At 41.5% G+C, this 15,316-nt stretch overlaps 1 protein-coding gene across 2 annotated transcripts in view; it reads left to right on the forward strand.

The window, feature by feature from the left end:
* Positions 1-3,572: 3,572 nt before the first annotated feature.
* Positions 3,573-15,316, forward strand: part of RBM46 (RNA binding motif protein 46) — a 74,251-nt gene continuing 62,507 nt past the window's right edge. Inside the window, exon 1 of one of the 2 annotated variants that reach the window (XM_006867903.1) lies at positions 3,573-3,710. The gene's annotated coding sequence lies outside the window, so the exon portion shown is untranslated. The remainder of the gene's footprint in view (positions 3,711-15,316) is intronic. The other variant, XM_006867904.1, reaches the window with a different exon arrangement.

Genomic DNA, 15,316 nt, shown 5'->3' on the forward strand with positions numbered 1-15,316 from the left:
AGAATATAGTGGGCAGCATCATCAACAATTTCAGATTCTCTTTCTGTTTGTTTGATTGCTGTTGTTCCAGATGAACTGTTGTTGTTAAAGGCCATGGAGTCAGGGTTTCCAAGGAGCCGCTAGTGAGTTTGAACCGCTGACCTTGCAGTTCAAATTGACCTTATGGTCCAGGGTATTATCCTGCAGTACCACACCAGGACTTCCCCAGATGAATGCTGTTGTTGAGTGTCGTTGAGTTGGTTCCTACTCTTAGCGACCCTCTAGAGACCAATTATTGTACCTTGGATAGCTGCATTGAAGAGAACGCAAGAAACATGCCCACTGGTTACAGAGAAGGAATCTTCTTGTACTTCTGTAATAAAGGATGATCCCAGCTGGAGTTACCCAGGGAGGGTACCTCCCATGGAGTGCAAAGAAAATTGACAATTTCATTCCTACAAAACTGCTTTTCCTATACATCCTTTGGAATAAAATCCCTCAATCAAAACTGACTATTGTCCTCAATCAAAATAATTTCTTCATTCAATATATTTGTGATAGATTTGTGTGTCATTTTTGAACCACTGTTGAAGTCAAATGCACAGTTCAAAATTTTCTGGGTGAGCCAGTCTATCAGACTGAAAATCAGAGAGGAGAGTTAGGAGACTTAAGAGTTTTGTGATGGGAGGTAAGCTGTTTTGATTTCCTCAGACTAGAGATTACTAAAACATCTTTCCTCTCTAGTTCTACAGTAACTTGTTGCCCAGGGAAGCACATCACTAAACTTCTCTAATAACAAGATATTAAATATTTCATCGCTATCTTTCCCTAAAGGTTAAATTTTTAATCAGTTGTCACTATTATTGTCATGTTATAGGTTAAGTCTATATGTCTCAGTTGTTATTGTTGTGTGCCATCAAGTCAGTTCCAAATCATAGAGACCCTATGTAGGCTATGAGGCTTTAAATCTCTATAGGAGCAGAAAGGCTCATTTTTATCCCCAGCAGTAACTGGTGAGTTCAAAAGAGAGGAAAAAAATATATATCTCTGTCATCATTTAATTCTATTTCTAATAAATTACTTGATTAAAAAATAATTGGATGATTGAATCTTAATGTAAATAACTAATACCAGTCAGCAAAGGATGGCACTGGGCTGCAAGGTTGTTTTAAATTGAAAGATCGACAGTTCAAACTCAACCAGCTGCCCCTGGGAAACCCTATACAGGGTACCATAAGTTGGTATAAACTAGATGGCACTTAACAACAACATCATGCTAACAGAGCAAGAGCAAGGATGTCAGTTTGAAAACTAAGGTGCACCTGACCCAAGCCATGGTATTTTCATCTCAATGTAAAGAAAACAAAAATCCTTGCCACCGGACCAATAAACAATATTCTTATCAACGGAGAAAAGATTGACGTTGTCAAGGACTTCATTCTTCTTGGATCAATTATCAACACTCACGGAAGCAGCAGTCAAGAAATCAAACGTATTGCATTAGGCAAATCAGCTGCACAAGACCTTTTTAAAGTGTTGAAGAGCAAAGATGTCAGCTTGAGGACTAAGGTATGACTGACCCAAGCCATGGTATTTTCAATAACCTCATCTGCATGCGAAAGCTGGACAGTGAATAAGGAAGACGGTGGAAGAATTGATGTTTTTGAGTTATGATATTGGAGGAGAATATTGAAAGTGCCATGGGCTGCCAAAAGAACCAATAGATCAGTTTTGGAAGAATTGCAGCCAGAATGTTCCTTGGAGGCCAAGATGGCCAAACTTCGTCTCTCATACTTTGGACATATTGTCAGGAGTGACCAGTCGCTGGAGAAGGATATCATGTTTGGTAAGGCGAAGAGTCAGAGAAAAAGAGGAAGATCCCCAACGAGATGGATTGGCCAAGTGGCAGCATCGATGGACTCAAGCGTGGCAACAGTAGTGAGGTTGGCCCAGGATTGGGCAGTGTTTCGTTCTGCTGTGCATAAGGTCACTATGGGTCGGTACCGACTTGATGGCACCCAACAACAACAACAAATTAACTCTACAGATACCATTATGCATAGATACAGAGTTGGCTCTTGCTGTTGTTGTTGGGTGCCATCAAGTTGGTTCCAACTCATAGTGACCCTATGCAAGACAGAATGGAATACTGCCTGGTCCCACACCAAAGTCATTTTTTTCTTAGGCAGCCACTTAATCCTAAACTTTCCCATTAAAGAAGCAAAGTTCAGGTTATGCTTACAAAATACTAAAAAACCATTATCAGTAAAAGATGGTTTTACGCAGGCCTAGTGGTACTGTAGGATAAGCACTGGACCTCAAGGGTGGTTTGAACCTCAAGATGGGTAGTTCAAACCCACCTTATTTCCTTGGAAACCCTATAGAGGGTCGCTATGAGTCAGAACCCATTCTATGGTACTCAACAACAACAGTAGGTGGCACAAGGAGCTCAGTGACTCTAGAGGATAAGCACTGGACTGTGGACCACAAAGTTAACTGTTCAAGCTCAGCCGCTCAGAGGGAAAATAAGCTTTCTGCTCCTGCAAACATTCACAGCCTCAGAAACCTTACAAGGAGTCAGAACAGACTCAGTGGAACTTAACAACCACCACTATAATAGTAAGTGACACAAGCAGTTTGCACTGAACTACGAATCTAGATGTCAGCAGTTCAAATCCATGTATGACAATGAACGGTTTGGCAATCTGTTTCCTTTGATATTACAGCTGATAATCTGCGGAACAGTTTTACTCTTAACATGGGTTGACTTCATGGTACAGGGTTTGTTTTGGTTTGTTATACTATCTGGTTCAACTACCCCTCCATCAATCTCGGCCCGAGTGGATTACTGCTCAAGTCATTCCTATTGCCAGCTCTCCTAATGCAGTCCGTATTCCAAGGCATTGAAACCAGGGTAACTCCGGTAGCGCGAGTGGTTAAGAGTCGGGCTGCCAACCTCAAAATCAGCAGTTTGAAACTACCAGCCTTTTCAAGGTAGAAAGAGGATGCGTTTTGCTCAAAAGATTTATAGCTTTGGAAACCCTGTACAGGCTCACTATGAGTCCAAACTGACTCCACTGTACTTAACAACAACAACCTTTGTATTTCTACTACTATTTGCAAATCTGCCTTTTAGCCATATGCGGCTCCACACCCCCACCCCAAGCTCTTACTTTAAAAGGTTTACATTTTCTTTGGACATTAGACTATTTGGGTCTAACTAGCAGTTTCCTGTCAAATAAAGGAAGTTTTATAGACGTCGAAAATAAAGCAAAGCACTATATTTTTCTGGAGGTACACAAATTCCAACCACACATCGTTTTTATTCGATTTACCAAAATAAGCACATTTCCAGACTAGAACCTCATTTAATAGCTCCCCACGCTCATCCCCCTCAACTGGCTTTCCTCGATTCAATTGGTTAGAAAAGTTGTCAATTCAAGTAAGCTCTCTACCCTCTGAAGAGCCCTGCCCTTAGAATTTAAATTTTGATCCCGCCCACATGCCACGAATCTGATTGGTTGGGACGCCATTGTGCATGGGACCACGCAGGCCACTGAGCACTACGCCTGCTGGGAGGTGAGCACAAGGCGCGAGGACCCCACGAGCGGCTCCCAGTGGGTTCCCTTCCCCCCTACCTCCCCCACTCTGACAGGTCCCCCGAAACGGTGGCGGCGGTTTGTGGTCGTTGGTCCCACGGACTTTTGACCAACCTTTGAAGACCCAAAGGGGTGAGGAAGGGATGGGGGTAACGGGGTCACAATCAAACCGCTGGTAACGGCTGGAGACCCCTGCCTCCCAGCCACGCACACTCGTGGATATGCAGTGGGCACCCTCGCCTTGCTGGAGGCCGTGTTCATTCAGCCTCACAGTCCAACCCTGTCGAGCAGCAGTGGCTAGACGGCAACTCCCGCCCCCAGCCGTGGTCTCATTTGACTGGCCCGTGCCCCTTCTGTCACGCCTTGCACCGCGTGGTGTCTGCAGCCCGACCCCCCCAGCCCGGGCCCGTGTATGAGTACCTCCGACGGCTCCTCCCGCCCCGCGGCGCCCTGCCCTCCCTCCACCTTATTTCCGCTCGCCCCCGCCACCTTCCGGCCGCTTTCCACCTGCTGCCTTCCATGTTCTCGCCATAACACTCTTCTCCGTCTGCCGACACAGGGCAGGGTCAGCTACCTTTCTACCTGGCCCGCCTATTGGCCGTTGTGGCGCCCGCGTGTCCCTTCTAGAGACTTTGGGACGACGTCCAGGGTTGCCTGATGCTGGGTGAGATTAGCGCTCATATCGTTTTAAATTGAGTTGTAACTGAGCCTCGAACGTCCTTCTGTCTCTGGATTTTTGTACCTCTTTCTGCTCCTTCCCCCAGCCTTCTCTTGAATGTTGAGTTTTGAATAGTGTAAGACTGCCGGCCTGAGGGAACGAAGAACTGATCCCCTCACCCTGCGGCCGCAAATCCTAGACGGTAATCGCAGATAGTACTCGGCCTTTTGTTTTCTAACGTCAGATAGTTTCAACTACTAATATTGAATTTGCTTTATTTGGGGTAATTGAGAAGGCCACTAAACCTGAAGTCAGGGTACCTGGTGTTTAAACCTGGTGTGGATTTTAACTTGAGAGCCTTGTGAAATCCCTTAATGTAACTGGGCACCTATCTCCTCATGTGAATTTAGTTTAGCTATTGTTGAAATTCCTTTAAACCCCAATGATTTTAACATTCTTGCTAAGTACTCCCCTGCGTTTCTTTTATATGGTGATCTTAATACCTGGCCATATATAAAAGAAAATCAAAGCGTATCCCCAGGAGCTCTTTTAAGTCTTGGCTTCCCTTGTTTTAAGGACTTTGCCAGAATTCAATGGCTGTAGGTATGGTTTTGACTTGGTTGGCGGGCTTTGGGCTTTTGTTAAAGGATGGCGGTGGCTGGCTGGCTGTTTAGTCGGGAAACAGGGTATGTTGTATGCATAAGTAGACTTAACATATCAGTAGCTTATTCATTTGTGGGTAGAATTTTGCTTATTTAAAACGGGGGAAGGTATTTCCGTTTGAAGAGTAACCATGAGGTATAGTTGGGAGTTTGACATGTTTTGCAATTTAGAGCATTTCAGAATTATGGGCTCTAGTGGAGTCCTAGGAGTCCTGGTGTGGCGCTGTGGGTTAATGCGCCAGACTGTAAAGGTGTTTGAATTGCAAGGTCGGCGGTTCAAGCTCACCAGTCACTCTTGGAAACTCTATGCAGGGTCGCTATGGGTTGGAACCGACTCCGACGGCGCAGCAACAACAGCGGAGTCCTGGTGTAGCGTTGTGGGTTAATGCGCCAGACTGCAAAGCCGTTTGAGTTTCTCCTGGGAAACACTACACGGAGTCACTCTGGGTCGGAAAAGACTCGGCACTTAACAACAACAATGGACTATGGTGTGGCGCTGTAGGATAAGCACTGGACTGCTAACCACAAGGTTGGTGGTTGAAACCCACCAGATGTTCCTTGGAAACTATTCAGGGTCATTATGAGTCGGAATCGACAGCACTTAGCAACAATAATGATCGAGTCCTTTCCAAAGTACACATGCCTCGCATTCAATTTTTAAATTAGTATGTAACTATATGATATGCCATTATGGGAGCACTGTGGGCTCTTTAAGATAAGCAGTGGGTTGCGACCTTGTAGGTCTTTGGTTCGGACCTCCCTAGCGCTCCCATGGGAGAAAGATGAGTTTCTGCTCAATTTACAGCCTCACAAGCCATATTGGAAACTGGGTCGCTATGAGCTGGAACAGCCTTGATAGCATTTAACAACAACAATGTGCCATTATATACATAAAGATAAGTATTAGTGCTGCGGTTGCTAAATATTAGCAATTCCTCATTTCTGTTTAAGACTGCTTTAACTGCTAATTTTCACATAAGGTGGAATTTTGCATTTGATCATGTGAAAGTTAGTAATGCATGCAAATACTTAACATAGAAGCATATTGGATATATTATGAGGTAAGGATTATTAATAAGAATGGACCCCATTTATGCACTGAAATGGTTAGTGGTGTTATTTTTGTTGTAGGAAATTTAGACATGTTGGATTAAAAGGGATTGTGAGTAGAAATCAGTAATTGGTGCTAAAACTGCCCAGATTTGCATATGAGTGCTGGGGATTATTTCCCATTGTATTTTACTGTTGTTGTTAAGTGCTATGAAGTCAATTACCACACATAGTGACCCTGTAGTTGGTTTCCAAGAAATCAGCTGGTGAGCTTGAACCACCAACCTTGCAGTTCAAAGGACTTTGCAGTCTGACACATTAGCCCACAGTGCCACACCAGGACTCTATTTTACTGATGGTAAATGAGTCAAGAAAAGATCATCTGTATGTTCAAATTGATAGCATACATTGAAATAACAGACTTCAGAAATATTTTGTTTTTCTAGAGTGTCTTCATCTTAAATTCAACCTGCATTTAAGATAAAGATACCATGTTGTTGTTAAGTGCCGTCGAGTCAATTCTGACCTATAGCAACTCTGTATAGGGTTTCTGAGCAGCAGCTGGTGAGCTTGAACCACTGATCTTGCAGCTCAAATGGCTTTGCAGTCTGGCGCATTAACCCACAATGCCACACCAGGACTCCATAGAGAAATAAAAATTCTAGTTTTTCTGAAACAACAACATGCAATATTGGGTCCTGGTGTAGGATCAGCACTGGGCTGCTAACTGCAAGGTCGGTGGTTTAAACCCACCAGCTACTTCTTGAGCTGTGAGTTGGCACTGACAACACTTAACAACACACAATATTGCATTTCCTATACAGCACAAGATCCACTACTTACCTAAAAGTTGGTGGTTCAAACCAACCAAAGTATCAGATGAAAAGATATGACAGTATGCCTTTGTAATTGTTAACAGTGTTTTCTAATTGGTTTTAACTCATAGTGACCCTGTATAGGGTGTCTGAGGAGTGGCTGGTGAGTTTGAGCCACTGACCTTGGGGTTAGCAGCAGTCCAGTGCTTATTCTACAGCTCCACAACAGGACTACATTGTAAATAGTATAGCCAAGAAAACCTCATGGAGCTCAGTTCTACTCGTAACAAAACAGGTTGTCAATGGGACTGAATTTATTCAACAGCATTGGTTTTTTTTTTTCAATATGCATTGGTACTGGAAGTTATGAAACACCCATTCCCCAAACGTTTTCAAATACTTTAACGTCTAGAAAAAAAAAAAAAAAAAAGGTATTCTTTTTAATAAAACAATTAAAAATAGAATTGAACTCTTCCATGTATTTTTGAAATAATTGTAAACATGTGTATCCATATAATTTTGATTAGTCTTTATTTTTCAACTATGTTGCTGCAGCATTAGTCTTAACACTAAGATGAGTAGCCACTAAGTGAGTAACCTTTTTGAATCTGACAGCCATCATCTCAGTGTCCCATAGTCAGTATCCCATGGAATAGCAAGTTAATGAATTTAATACCATGTTGAGGTCCTGGGGTGGCACTGTAGGATAATCACTGGACACCTAATCTCAACCAGTGGTTCAAATTTACCAGCTGCTCCTCGTAAACCCTACACAGTTGCAATGAGTTGAAACCAACTCAGTGACACTTAACAATTATGACAACAGTATAAGGAATGCCACAAAGGTCCAAAGTACCTTTTGTGAAAGTTGGATAAGATAAAAATTAATGTTTTTTTATTGCTGTATTCAGTTCTTAAAAACCATAGCAAATTTATATAATGTTAATTTTTTAATAACTTTATAAATTCTTATAGTTAGTATGAACAAACCTGAAATGAATTCCTTTACATAGATTGCTGATGTTCATTACATTTCACAAAAACAGTGATTGCCATATTTTTGTTAGTTTAATATTTTCTTTTGAAAGTATGAATTTAAAAGTTTAAAATTTAAATAAGATGTTTAAAATTAAGATATGTTGTTGTTGTTAGGTGCCATTGAGTCGGTACCTACTCATAGCGACCCTATGCACACAGAACAAAACACTGCTCTGACCTGGGCCAACCTCACAACTGTTGCCACGCTTGAGCCCACTGATGGTGTCACTTTGCCAGTCCATCTTTCTGGGGCTCTTCCTCTTTCTCTCTGACCCTCCACCTTACCAAACGTGATATCCTTCTCCAGCGACTGGTCCCCCTGACAATATGTCACAAGTATGAGAGACAAAATTTGGCCATCTTGGCCTCCAAGTAGCACTCTGGCTACACTTCTTCCAACACAGATCTATTGATTCTTTTGGCAGCCAATGGTACTTTCAATATTCTCCAACACCATAAATCAAAAGCATCAATTCTTCTACCATCTTCCTTATTCACTGTCCAGCTTTCACATACATATGAGGTTATTGAAAATACCATGGCTTGGGTCAGGGACACCTTAGTCTTCAAGCTGACATCTTTGCTCTTCAACACTTTAAAAAGGTCTTGTGCAGCAGATTTGCCTAATGCAATATGTCATTTGATTTCTTGACTGTTGCTTCCATGAGTGTTGATGGTTGATCAAGCAGAATCAAGTTCTTGACAACTTCAATCTTTTCTCCGTTGATAAGAATGTTGTTTATTGGTCCAGTGGTGAGGATTTTTGTGGTCTCTACATTGAGCTGCAATCCATACTGAAGGCTATGGTCTTTGATTTCATAAGTAATTAATTTAAGTCCTCTTCACTTTCAGCAAGCAAGGTTGTATCATCTGCATATTGCACGTTGTAATGAGTCTTCCTTCAGTCTTGATGCCACATTCTTCATATAACCCAGCTTCTGGGATTATTTGCTCAGCATACAGGTTGAATAAGTATGGTGAAAGAATACAACTCTGCTGCACACCTTTCTTAATTTTAAACCATTCAGTGTTTCCATGTTCTGTTTGAACAACTGCCTCTTGGTCCATGTACAGATTACTCATGTGCACAATTAAGTGTTCTGGAATACTCACTTCGCAATGTTGTCCATAGCTTGTCATTATCCACACAATTGAAAGCCTTTGCATAGTCAATAAAGCACAGGTAAACATCTTTCTGACATTCTCTGCTTTTAGCCAAGATCCTTCGGACATCAGCAATGATACACCTCATTCCACGGCCTCTTCTGAATCTGGCTTGAATTTCTGGAGGTTCTCTGTCAATGTATGCTTGCAGCCATTTCTGTATTACCTTTAGTAAAACTTTACTCGCATGGGATATCAAAAAGATTGTTCAATGAGTTCCACATTCCTTTGTAATGGGCACAAATACCTGTCTCTTCCAGTCGGTTGGCCAAATAGTTGTCTTCCAAATTTCTTGGCATGGATGAGTGAGTGCCTTCAATGCTGCCTCACTTTCTTTTAAAGATTTCAATTTTTATTCCATCAGTTCCTGGTGACATATTTGCTAATTTCTTCAATGCACCTTGGACTTCTTCCTTCAGTATCCTTGGACTTCCTTCCTTCAGATGGATTGGCGAAGTGACAGCATTGGTTCTTGATCATATGCTACTTCTTGAAACTGTTGAACATCAACCATTTCCTTTTGGTACAGCGACTCTGCGTATTCCTTCCATCTTCTTTTGATGCTTTCTACATCGTTCAATAATTTGCCCAGAGAGTCCTTCAATAAGAAAAGGTAAGGCTTGATTTTTTTCTTCATTTCCCCCAGCTTGAGAAATGAAGAGCATGTTCTTCCTTTTTGGTGTTCTGACTCCAGATCTTTGCCCACTTTGTTGTAATATTTGGCTTTATCTTCTTGAGCTGACCTTTGCAATTTTCTCTTCAGCCTCTTGTACCTCCTTATTTCTTACATTTGCTTTAACATCTCGACACTGGAGAGCAAGTTTCATTGTCTCTTCTGACATCCCTTTTGATTGTTTCCTTCTTTCTTGTCTTCTCAATGACTTTTTGCTTTCTTTCTGTATGATGTTCTGGATGTCATCCCATAACTCTCTGGTCTTTGGTCTTTAGTGTTTAATGTATCAAATCTGTTCTTCAGATGATCTCTAAATTTAGGTGGGATATATTCAAGGTCGTATTCTGGCTCTTGTGGACTTGTTAACATTTTCTTCAGCTTCAGTTTGAATTTGCATGTGAGCAGTTGATGGTCTGTTCCACAATCTGCTCCTGTCTTTGTTTTGGCTGATGATATGGAGCTTTTTTATTGTCTCTTTCTGCATATGTAGTCAGTTTGATTTGTATGTATTCCATCTGGTGAGGTTCATGTGCTGTCTAAAGAAGGTATTTGAAATGAATAAGTCATTGGTATTGCAGAATTCTGTCATGTGTTCTCCAGCATCATTTCTATCACCAAGGCCATATTTTCCAACTTCTGATACTTCCTCTTTGTTTCCAACCTTTGCATTCCAATCACAAATAATGATCAATACATCTTGATTGCATATTTGATCAATTTCAGTTGGAGACGTTGGTAGAATTCTTCTGTTTAATCCTCACTTGCTTTAGTGGTTGGTGCGTAATTTTGAATAATGGCGGTATTAACTGGTCTTCCCTATGTTGTTGTTAAGTACTGTGGAGTCAGTTCTGACTCATAGTGACACCCTGCACAGGGTTTCCAAGGCCGTAAAACTTTATAGGAGCCGAATGCCTCATCTTTCTTCTGTGGAACTGCTGGTAGTTTCAAACTGCTAACATTGAAATTGATAGCCTGAATCGTAGGCACATGGATATTTTCCTATAGTTCTTAAAGGTAAAATCTCGGTTCAAATTGCTACTAGAATATCTAGCCTGTGATGGTGCTGCAATCCTGACTTTAACTCTGTAGCATAGTTGGGTTTTGTTTCTTTCCTGTTTTTCGGACTCAGCTGGAACACAGTTAAAATTTAACGTTTTAAGAAAAGAAATTTGGCAGGACTGGGCAGTGGTTTGTTCTGTTGTATATGTGGTCACTACGGATTGTAACTGACTCAGCAGCATCTGAAAGAAACAACAGCAAAATATGTTTTATTTTGTATTTCCTTTCTAAAGAAACTCTGGGACTGGTGACTCGTTACGAAGATTACAGAAAATACAGAGTCCTATTTGAAGATACTACTCACTGATCAGATATATCCTTATTTGGAAAAAAAATCTTAATTGAGTTTGGAAAGATGAATGTTATATTTTGAAAAAGGGGGATAAATCATGTCATTGATGGGATGCGAGGAATAAAAGATAGAGAGGAGAAGGGAGATAGGAAGAACTAATGACGTGAAATTCATTATGATTCTAAGACCTGATTAAATTATGTAGAATAGACCAGATTTGGGGTTTTTGTTGACAATCCTGGTGTGACACTGTAGGATAAGCATGGGACTGCTAATCACAAGGTCTTACGTCAGACCTACCAGCTGCTTTTCAGAAACTCTATTCAGGGTTGCTATGAGTTGGAACTAACTCCATGTCTCTTAACAATAATAACAATATGTTAAGTTGAACCAATAGTATTATGAAGATGTGTTGTTAGGTGCCGTTGAGTCATTTTTGTCCCATAACAACCCTATGTATAACAAAATGCCACATTGCCTGGTCCTGCGCTATCTTCACAATTGTTACATTTGAGCCCATTGTTGTAGTCACTATAAATCCATCTCTTGAAGGGTCTTCCTCTTTATTGTATCAAGCATGATGTCCTTCTACAGGGATTTGTCCTTCCTGTTAACATGTTCATATGACAAAATCTCACTTCTAAAGACTTTCTGGTTATACTTCTTCCAAGGCATGGTTGGTTGGTCATTCTTCTGGCAGTCCATGATATATTGAGTATTCTTCATCAATACCATAAACAGAGGCATCAATGCTTCCATCTTCCTTACTCATTGTCCAGTTTTTGCTTGCATTGTTGTTGTTGTTAAGTGCCATTGAGTCATTTCCGACCCATAGCAACCCTGTATAGGGTTTCCAAGGAGCAGCTGGTGAGCTTGAACTACCGACTTTGAAGTTCAAACGGCTTTGCAATCTGGCACATTAACCCACAGCGCCACACCAGGACTCCTTTGCATGCATGGTGGTTATGTGCCATGAAGTCGGTTTTGACTCATAGCGACCCTGTACAGGTTTCTGAGGCTGTAAATCTTTATGGGAGCAGAAAGCCTCATCTTTCTCCCGTGTAACAGCAGGTAGTTTCGAACTGCTGACCTTGCAATTGACAGCCCGGTTCATACACTACAATACCTAAGCTCCTTTTTTTCATGTATAGGAGGTGATTAAAAATAACATGGCTTGGGTCAGGCACACCTCAATCTTCAAAGTGACATCTTTGATTTTTAACACTTTAAAAAAAAAGTTGGCAACATATTTCCCCAATGGTCTGTATCATTTGATTTCTTGACTGCTGATTCCATGGACATTGATTGTGGAACCATATAGTATGAAATCCTTGACGACTTCAATCTTTTCTCTGTTAATCATGTTGTTGCTCATTGAGCTAGTGAGGATTTTTATTTTGTTTATGTTGAAGTGCAATCCATATTGAAGGTTGTAGTCTTTGATTTCATTAGTAAGTGCTGTAAGTCCTCTTTACTTTCAGCAACCTAGATTGTGTCATTTGCATATCTCGGGTTTTTATTGAGTCTTCCTCCAATCCTGTTGCCATGTTCTTCTTCATATAGACTAACTTCTTGCATTATTTGCTCAGAATTCAGACTGAATAAATGTGTATGTATGCTGGACACAACTCTGATGTATAGCTTTTCTGATTTAAAACCATTTAGTATCTCTTTGTTCTGTTAGAAAGACTGTTTGTTGGTTTTATGTTCAGCGTGAGCAGAGGTTCAGTGTGATCTGGAATTCTCATTCTTTGCAATCTTATACATAATTTGTTATGATCAACACTGTTGAATGCCTGTGTATGTATGGTCAATAGAACATAGGTAACATGTGTTTCTGGTATTTTATGCTTTCATCCAAGATCCATCCGACATCAGCAGTGATATCTCTTGTTCTACGTCTACTTCTGAACCTGGCTTGAATTTCTGAAAGTTCTCTGTGGATGCACTACTTGCAGTAGTTTTTGTGTTTTCTTCAGCAAAATTTTCTTGCATATAATGTGAACAATATTGTTTGATAATTTCTGCATTTCTTTAGATTACATTCTTTGGAATAGGCACAAATCTGGATCTCTTCCAGTTTGTTAGCCAGGCAACTGTATTCTAAATTTCTTGGCATGGACAAGTGAGCACCTCCTTTGCTGCATCCATTTGTTAGATATCTCAGTTGGTATTCCATCAATTCCCAGAGCCTTGTTTTTACCAATGCCTTCAGTGAAGCTTTAGCTTCTTTCAGTATCATCAGTTCTTGATCATATGATACATCTTGAAATGGTTAAATTTCTACTAAGTTTTTTGATACAGGGACTGTGTATTCCTTCCATTTTCTTTTTTTTTTAATTGTAATAAATGTTTTATTGTGAATTGTGTGATATGTGCATGGGAGAACATTTTTCCTACATTCATTCTATCATCGATTGTTTCATTGGCATAGTTACCATCCCGTCCATGCATCCTCACCCAACCAAAGGGTGTACCCTGTAAGCCTGCAACCCCCACCACAGTTCTCAGCACCTTTCTCTCTCTGGATCCCAAGTCCCCAGCCATACCATCTCTTGACGTCGTCTTCTCTGCCTCCATCTCAGGCCTCACCGCTTCTCTGGGTAGGATCCCGCTCTCCGCTTTTCTCCATTGATGGTCCTTGGGTCCTCCGCTCCTAGACTGAAAAGTCAGTCACTCCCCTCCTTGCTACAAAATGTCCACCTTTAGATTTCCAACCCTCACAATCAGTCCTGATAACAATTATTCACTATTGCATCATAAGAGACCCATCTGTATTTCATTTCATCAGCCCTTCCTGGACAGGCTGGATACTATTCACTGGAGACTCTACCTTCCTCCATGCCCTTTGGATCTCGGTTCCCTTTTGAAAGATTGTAAGCCAGTCACTTCTTACCTTTGTATCCCTCCCCCCATTTTGGGTAGCCAATGTTCAAGTTGCCCATCCCTGTCTACCCTTTGTGTGGAGGGGGTGGGAATAGTTCTTGCAGTAGGGATTTGTTTCCTCTTTTGAGCTACTGCATTTATAGGCATAGGTCATGTTTATCGAATTGTATCAGATGATGCTTTTTGCCTCTGATTTCTTCTTTGGGTTGAGCTCTGTTTATCCAGTCATTGAAGCCAGGTCAAGTGGGTATCCTCTGCAAGTATGGGTGTTCTTGCGTCTGTCTGCCCTCTTTTTATCGGCTGGCTGCCCCGCTCTCCATTCTAGTCCTCTGTGGCTGTGTCATTGACTCTGAGCCCATGAGTCCCCAGGTCTTGCCTCGCTGCTGGCTGACCAGGTCTCCACCCGGGTTCACAGTAGTTTGCTGAACAATGTAGGGCTTAGCTTGCCACTTCATTGATGTTCTTCGGTCACTTCCCCTCTGGGTGACTTGCGTGGTTGCCAATCAAAGCATATATTTCCCTTGCACCTTAGTCTTAGGAAAGAATTTGCACTGAGAGGACCCAACCACTTGCCTTGATGTCTCCTAGGCAAGCAACCTGCATGTTCTTGTGGTAACAGTCAGACTGCCCTTATTGTTTTGTATTTTTCCTGTAGGTCCTTCTTTCAGGAAGTATCTTCTGGTTTTCTAGCTGCTTCCGGCTGATCTGCGTGTCCTTTCAAGTGGAAAATTTCCCGTCTCTGAAGGTCTGGATGTGGTTCGGGCTTCCACGTATACTCCCATGTAATGCAGAGGCTCCTCAGGAAACCTCCTTAACTGTGGACACATTGTAGCCCCATTTTAGGTATTCCAATCAGTTATAGGCAGAAGATGGGCTTACAAGCTTTCCATGTTGATATTTCTGGTTATTCCTTTCTCTCTCCATCCAGTGTCTGTTTTATAATATATTGCAAGGAAAACCATGATTCAAAAGACAGCCAAGCATCTTAACATTATTACACCCTTTCCCCCATTCCATCCATGTCTCAGTCTCTGTATTCCAGGGCCCTGTTGTTCCAAAGCTGTGCCTACATCATTTTTTACCTCTGTACTATTTAGCCCATTCATACCTGTCTAATTGTTCTCCCATCTGCTTTGTTCTTACATTCCCCTCTCCCTACTTGTATGTTGCCCCCCTCCCCAGTACCCAAATTATCCTGTGTCTATTCCCTGCCCTGTGCTCCACCTTCCCCTCCCACCCTTATCCTTACCCCTATATCCTAGTAACCAACTAAGAATCCACTTTAGTGGATTAGTATAGGTTCTTTTTCTTAGTCTTTTACATTAGTGGTTCTATGCAGTATTTTTCCTTTTGTGACTGACTAATTTCACTCAGCATAATGCCCTTAAGGTTCATCCATGTTAGGAAGTGGCATGCAGCTTCCTTGTTATTTTTCAAGGTA

Source organism: Chrysochloris asiatica, unplaced genomic scaffold (assembly GCF_000296735.1).
Source record: "Chrysochloris asiatica unplaced genomic scaffold, ChrAsi1.0 scaffold00112, whole genome shotgun sequence".
NCBI classification, from domain to species: Eukaryota; Metazoa; Chordata; class Mammalia; order Afrosoricida; family Chrysochloridae; genus Chrysochloris; species Chrysochloris asiatica.